Here is an 8,031-nt window from a genome sequence, read left to right as displayed (position 1 = left end):
TCGTCATATCGAATATCACAGAACCAGGAGAATCGCCCATGTAGATATTTTGTGTTATGGATATAGAACACGCAAAGTCCTTTTTGTAACAGGAAACTGGATGACCACTAGCCTTATTCATTTATTTAAGAGCTGGCATTTATTTTCTGCTCTGTTTGGCAGAAATTTGTGAGATTTAAAAAGCATAAAAATTGAAAGCTATGGTATTCTAAAACTCAATAAATAACCATCCTTAATATTCTGGCATACTTCTTTCTTTGTCTATGTATCTTATTATGTCTAAATGAGAATATACTGGGAGTATAATTTTATATAGAGCTTTTATTAGAATTGTAACATAGTAATAATTTCCCTGATATATATTCCTTTTACTATCTTAATGCTCTCACAACAGCTCATTTCTCTGTTCTCCCAACATTTTGCTTTTATAATATACTAATCATTTTGTGATTAGTATTATTGCACAGACAAATTTTCCTGTATTTTGGATTTTTTTTTTCTCCTAGGATAGGTTCCTAAAAATAACACCACTGAGGAAAGACTTCGACTCGATGACGTGACTGGTGCATGGATTTTTTTTAGTCTGTTCTTATGGGATTCGAACACACTCAATTAAATTATCTGGTCTCCAACCAGATGTTGGGCACTGCTCTGTCAGATCCTTAGGAAGCTTTTGTATTTCTCTTAAACTCGCCCTGAAACACCAGTTTTTGAATCTTAGTGACAAGGTCATTAATTTAGTAATCAAGGGTATAAGAAGTACATGTCATTGATAGCAGCTTTTATTGAGTACGTACTAGGCATCAAGCATTGTGCTGAAATTCTTATATGAATGATTCAATTTAGTATTTTTCAAGATTTCATGATCATCAGAAGCACTTGGACTTATAGCATAAATAAGAGAGTCTCAGATCTAGGGAGTCTTTAATGTCTCTGGGCTGAGTTACCTCTATGAAAGGGACAAAAAGTACAGGCCTGGCCCAACTTACAGGGTTGCTGGGTAGTCCTAAGGAAATAAAGTCGATTAAACGTTATGAAAGTTATAAAACTCTATGTAAAACAAGTTTTCAGTATTTTTTATTGATTTATTGTATTTATTGGTAAAAATATTTGCCTACACCCTTCTCAGCATCGAAAACTTTGGTAGCCTAAATACACCGATGTAATTAAAGCTGGCCCCGAGAAGGTTGGAATTTCATATTTCTTTATTTTTGAAACATTGTTAAATCCTGTAAGGAAGATTAAAAAAACGAGGTTAATGCTTATGTGAAGAGTTTGGGATATTACCCTATTGTACTGGAAATTCTATATAGGAGTTGGTTGAGAGTGTTTAAAGTTTATTGTGGCGTTTGGGATATCCCCTTTATTTACCATTCAAATAACTGTAAGTAAGAAAGGAAACAGCTTTTGTTACACCTGGGGGAAAATATTTGAACACACCTTATTACAGGCATACCACCAATGAAGTCAACTATTAATAATTCTATTGAAATAGGTTCAATGGCAGTTTACTATTGAAATTTCCTGAGGAACCGGAGTACAATAAAAGGAAAGTGAAGGTCAGGTAGACATTTGGGAAGAAGAGACTGAAAGCAGTCTGTTTCACTGGCCCCTCTAATGTCTTTGAAAGCTAGGCCATAAGTTGCAGCTTTAAAAGCTGGCCTGATTAATCTTGGGTTGTCATAATCTCCTCTTTCCTTTAGCCAGCCACAGGCTTCCTAATTCCTGTAATACTCTGTCGCCTTTTCTCGTCTAATTTTTTTTTTTTTTGTCATTAACCCTTTGTGCCACTAAAGCATCTCTCTGGATAATAACTGTGTTTGGATATCAGCCTAGGTGTAATTTCTGCTCAAGCATCCCCTAACTCTGGGTCCACGGAGGAAGTTCCTCTCCTCCCTTGTCTGGCTCATTTTATGCTAACCTAACACAAGGGGCTTGTCGATGAGATTTCTGGGTTGTAAAAACCCCCCTTTTCAGTTTTCAGCATGGGATTTTTGAATGTAATACACCACTAAGTCTAGTGGGAAGATTAAAAAAAAAAAAACCCAGAGAAAGTTTGGCAAGGATTTTGATTTTGAAGAAGAAATGTGAAAGGGTATAAGGTATGAACCTCACTGTTGTCTCAGAGGTCTTTTGAATGGTGGGCCTTGGGCCATTTTGTAAGAATGTGTTCCATGGGGTTCTCAGAGATTAAGACCAAGTCACAAGACAACGTAACTGCTGATGACACATGTTTCCAGAGCCAAACTGGCCAATACATTATAAAAATGTTGAACCAGTTCACGTCAAAGCAAGCAGTTTGAATATTCAGCCATGTTAAAGTCCTGGGGCTCTCTGCACCTTAAAGATAGAAGATTGTATCTTTAGATGAATGCTGGAGTCAGTTAATCCCAAGTATAAATAGCTCAGATCTGAGAGGGGAGAACCAAGAAGAAATACATCAATGTGGTTAACAGCCAGTCACACGGAAAGACAAACCAACCTAAAGGGTGTTATAATTGTTTGCATCGGCCAAAAGAGAATTCGCAAACGAGCTGAAATGACATTAAAAATAAATATCATAGGATAATCCTTGTCTTTCCCATCATAGTTTTATTAGCCCTTCTCTTTTGCAGGGCCATCAAGGTGATGTAGTCTTGTTTCCAAAATAATAGAGCACTTTGCAGTCACAAGAGGTTGCTTTGGTTTTCTTCTAAAAAACATATAAAATACTTCCAAAGTTTTAGACTTTTCTTAGAATTCATGCTATTCTTTATTTTATATTTTTTAAAGATTTTATTTATTCATTTATTTTAGAGAGAGAGAGAGAGGGAGGGAGAGCATGCATAAGTGGGGGGTGGGGGAAGCAAACTCCCATGACCCTGAGATCATGACCTGAGCTGAGATCAAGACTCAGACAGTTGGCTGACTGAGCCACCCAGGCGCCCCCATGCTATTCTTCAATGAAAATTTTAAACTATCCATGTATATTGGGGCACCTGGGTGGCTTAGTCGTTAAGCATCTGCCGTAGGCTCAGGTCATGATCCCAGGGTCCTGGGATCGAGCCCCACATCGGGCTCCCTGCTCAGCGGGGAGCCTGCCTCTCCCTCTGTCTGCCGCTCCCCCTGCTTGTGTTTCTGCTCTCACTATCTCTCTCTCTCTGTGAAAATAAATAAATAAAATCTTAAAATAAACTATCCGTGTATATTTATACAGAATATCTTTTGGGTTTTTGCTTAGATTGTCCCTTCTGCTTGGAATCCCATCATCTTCTCTTGCCTTCCCAGGAAACTTCCATTTACTCTTCAAGACTCAACTGTGCTTCAGGAAGTCTTCTTCAGAGAGATAATTGCTTCCTCTACTATATTCCCATAGTCTTTCATTCATGCCACTTATCATAACACTACAATTATTTGCCTCATCCCTGCCTCCTTCACTAGCACGTGAGGCTCTGGAGGAAAGGGACTACATTCTAGTTTTCTCTGACCATTTAGAAAAGAGTAAACACTTGTCAATTTTTTTTTTTTAAATAAATGGATTATGATTGTTGCTGGCACCTGCGTTTACTGAGTTTCATGGGACCACTGAAGGCAGGGTGGTCTGGTGCTAGGAAAGGGTAATACAGTGGTTCCCTAGGTAGAGTTTATAGTTATTTTCATCAGAACAAGAAGCTAGAATGGTAATTTTCAAGCCTGGCTGCTGATGAGAGTCACACGGGGAGCTTTTACAACTCTCAGTTCCTGGCCTCATCTTAGACCCCCTTAACATCAGAGTACTGGGGCAGGGGGAGGGCCCAGGTGTTGATAGTATTTAAGTCTTTCTTTATGATTCTAATGTGCAGCCAGGGTTGAGTACCATTGAGCCTGAAGTTGAGGAATCCAGTATGGTCAGATAGCGTCCATGCTGAAATGGAAGTAGGAGTGGAGATGAGGTCTAACTACAAAGTCAAGAACTTGACTTCAGGAGTGAAATCACGGTTGATATAAATCCACGAAGCAGGGAGAAGCCCAGATCAGAACAGAGACTAAAAGGCCGATGAAGGCTAAGTTCCATGATAAAAGCCAGGTAAGCGTCAGAAATTAGACATGCAGAGATCAGAGATGGTCAGAAAGCAAGGTTTCTAATTGTAACAAGCAGGTGCCAGAGATCATAAATTCATTTTGAGCCATGGTTTGGGTCCATCTAGATTGACAGATTTACAGGGTCTCACCTCTGCAGTCAAGGGGCCCCAAAACAAATTGGGTTTACTATCAAACCATAGGCTTTATAGGTGCATACAGTCTGTCTTTCCCATACTATTTTCCTCACCAGCATTGGAAAGTTTTGAGAAGAAACTCAGGAAAATCCAATTTCCAACAAAATTTCTTCCTTGCCCATTCTTGTCTTCCTCTCCTCCCCTCCCCTCCCCTTCTCCCTTCTTCCCCCTCTTTCCCTCCCCCTCCTCCGTCTTCTTCTTGCTATTATTATTAATATTTGGTGCAGCAATCATGTCGGGCCAAAGTTAAGTGAAAGAACTCCTGGATACAAAGATGCAATGACTGTAATACATTAAAAAAATAAGCGGATTGACAAGTGCAGTTGAATAACAAGATAGTTTTCCACAGTTTTCTAGTTTTCATCTAGACAGTTGAAAAACAAGTTAAACAAGATAATTTGCTATGTGTGCCAAATTACTTTGTTATATACATTTCTTTTGAAAGACTTTATTATCTAATTTCGCGTGTATTTGTGTGAGATATTTACTTATGGCTAAGCACACTTATTTCGAAGTGCCTCTCTCTACATATACCTCGCAACAAGAATTATTATGACACGTAGTGAGCCAAATGTCCCTCTTAGAGGCAAGCCTCTTTAGGGCTGCATTCAAAAATACAAGATTCCTGATGTAAGGCTGTCTCCTTTGATAGCCAACTACTTATTTGCCATGTTTTCTTAGTTTGTTGTTTTTTTTTTGACACTGGTTGAAACACAATGTTTTATTACTTTTATGTACAGAAAATTCAACAGCGTCCACTCAGCCCAGTTTGGTGGCCCGTTCTTCAGCCTTTGCCTTTTCCAGCTTGGCGATGTGAGCCACAGACTTCGGGCCCAGGACGTTGCCTCCCCAGTGGTGGCAGATCTCGTCGTATCTGTCATTGCGGTTGGTCCTCATGGCCTCCACCAGCTTTGCCAGGGCTCCTTTGTCTTCCGAGTTGACCTGTGTGAAGGCGACAGTGGTGCAGGTCTTCCTGTGGACCAGACGGCCCAGCCTGGCCTTCCCCTTGATAAGTAGGCAGTAGGGAACCCCCATCTTATGGCACAAGGCAGGCAGGAAAACCACCAGCTCAATGGGATCCACATCATGTGCAATCACTACCAGCTGAGCCTTCTTGTTTTCCACCAAGGTGGTGCCAGTGTTAACCCCAGCTCGAAGGACAGGTGGCCTCTTAGTGGGGACATCCCCTTTGCCCGCAGCTTTCTTCTCGGCCCGGGCCAACAATCTCTGCTTCTTCCCCTGCTTTGTCTCTGGTCTGTACTTGTGGGCCAGCTTAAGCAGTTGAGCAGCTGTCTGGTGGTCCAAGGCCTGGGTGAACTGGTTAATTGCAGGAGGCACTTTTAGACGTTTATAGAGAATAGCCCTTTGCCGTTACAGCCGGATGTAGTGGGGCCATTGGACAAAGCGGTTGAGGTCCCTTTTGGGCTGGATGTCCTGTCTGATGCCAAAATTCTTGGGCCTCTTCTCGAACAGGGGACTGACCACCTTCTTGGCCTCCTGCTTCTTCATGACAGCAGGGGCCGGGGCCACCTTCTTCCCCTTCGCCTTCTTCCCTTTCGGCATCTTGGGTTGCTGGAGGAGAGAGAAAACCTTAGTTTTTTTTTTTTTTTAAAGATTTGATTTATTTGAGAGAGAGAGTGAGCAAGAGAAAGCATGAGTCGGTGGGGAGGGGCAGAGGGAGAAGGTGAAGCAGGCCCCCTATCCCAGGACCCCAGGATCAAGACCCGAGCCAAAATCAAGAGTCAGATGCTTACCTGACTGAGCTACCCAGGCGCCCCTCCAGAAAGTGTTCTTAAAAAGAAGGCGTCTGCCTTCTATCATTTTTCCCCCTATTGGCTGGAATGTGGACCTAATGGTTAGAACTATAGTTCTTGGCCTATGAGACTGAGGTGGAAGCAGTATGTTGGGAATGGAAGAACAACCAGATAGAAGGGATTTAGGACCCAATGCTCATGGAGCTGATAACCTACCAGTCCTGGGCTGCTTATGTGTATCTTAGAGGAACCTTCTTTCTATCTTGTTTAAAGCACTACTATTTTGGGTTTTCTATCACTTGCAGCTGAAGTGAATTCTAATACAGCAGATAATTGATATAGGAATGGAATTGAAATGAAAGTGATAGGCTTTACTTGACAAGGGGGAAAGTGATAGACAGAAGGGAGAAAGAACGTTAGAAAGTGAAGGGAGTTTTAGATCAGTGCTACTCAGTTTGTGGTCTGTGAACCAGCATCATCAGCATCACCTGGGAACTTGTTAGGAATGCAGAATCTTGGGCTCCACCCCACACCTACTGAATGAAAACCCTTGCGGGTGGGGGTCCAGAAATATGTGTTTTTAACAGGATTTTGAGGTGATTTTGAGTACATCGGCTTTTGAGGAACAGTGGCCTAAGAAAGCTGCTGGGGCCACGGAAGAAGTACGTCTTTTGAGATGTGAATAATAATCCCTGAAGTTCTATTGTGAAGATGGCAAAGATGATAATGTTATTGACAATGATGGCTTATCCAGGATGTAGGTGGGAGAAGACTTCTGTGAGTTACAGGATCTCTCTATGGCCAAGCTAACTTTGCATCACATTTCCACTCTATTCCAGAATAAGACGGAGAGGGACAAGTTGGGTTGTCACTGTTTTCCAAATTACTGTAACTCTGACCTCTCTGGGTTGTCCAGCCTTAGACGGTAAACCATTTGAAGGCACAGATCTTGGATGATTTGCCTTAAGTTTCGAGATACTTGTGTCTGGCCCCTCAAATGCACATATACAACATGTGAAGCTAAAGTGTTAATAGTATAATTCCAGCCAATTTCCTATTCTCATTTTGTGGTTGTGGGAAAACATTGGAGAGTAAGGACCACAGATTGACTCCTTTTTCTAAAACAATCTTATTTATAGCCGGGGTTAAAGTTTAGGGGCCCATAGTCCCAAACTCGTGCCTATTTTGGTCTTTGTCTTTTTCTGTAATTGAGTATTTTGTGTTGGGCTATGGCAAAGACTATTTGAAACATCATAGTGTTGTAAAATATGTGTAGATCTATCCACATTTCTGTAAATTTAAAAAAAAGAAGACGACTTACATAAAGTTTCTACTACACCAGCTCAAATAAACTCTCCAAATCCCTTGCATTTCCAATAACCACAAAATGCATAAAACGAAAATTATACCAAGATACTTGCAAGTGAAAAAAAAAAAAGAGTAAAGGGTAAATAAACTCACATCTCCAAACTCTCAAAAGCTCAGTTTGTCTTTGGCATGAGATTTGGGTGAAAAGCCAGCTGTTTGATTTGAATCAGTTCACTCATCTTGTTTTGCTGTAAACAGTATACGGGGACATGTCAAATCTTAATTAATATGGCAGAAGGAACACGAAGATAAGGAAGAAGAATTATTTGTTTATATGAAGCTATTCTGGTCACAAGACAAAAAAAAAAAAAGGAAAGGAAGTCTGACCTATGGCTAATATCTATTTGTGATCATAATCAGTTTCTCGTTCTAAGTTTCTGTGGATATAGGATTTAGGCTGTTATATAAGTCCTGTGACTCTCATTAAGATAACATTTACTTTTATTAGTATTTTAAATCAATCCTTTGCTAATTTAAGCAAAGGGCTCTGGTAGCCAAGTGCACTTAAGTTGAAATCTATACATCATGGGAGATGCATAATGACTTAAATAAAGATCTAAATGTGGTACTAATGGCCTCCCCAGACCCAGGAAGTATTGTTTCTCAGCAGGGACTCATTTGTGACATGATCATTGATCACTGAGCCATACAAAAAACCAAAACCAAAGACTAAG

At 40.6% G+C, this 8,031-nt stretch overlaps 1 pseudogene; it reads right to left on the bottom strand.

Annotated features, from left to right (window-relative positions):
- Positions 1-4,994: 4,994 nt before the first annotated feature.
- On the bottom strand, positions 4,995-5,809 carry LOC113931025 (annotated as a pseudogene).
- Between the last annotated feature and the right edge of the window lie 2,222 nt (positions 5,810-8,031).

The sequence above is a fragment of the Zalophus californianus genome, chromosome X (assembly GCF_009762305.2).
Source record: "Zalophus californianus isolate mZalCal1 chromosome X, mZalCal1.pri.v2, whole genome shotgun sequence".
NCBI lineage: Eukaryota > Metazoa > Chordata > Mammalia > Carnivora > Otariidae > Zalophus > Zalophus californianus.
Note: the sequence above shows the minus strand (reverse complement) of the source record. Positions and strands in the feature narration are given on the sequence as shown.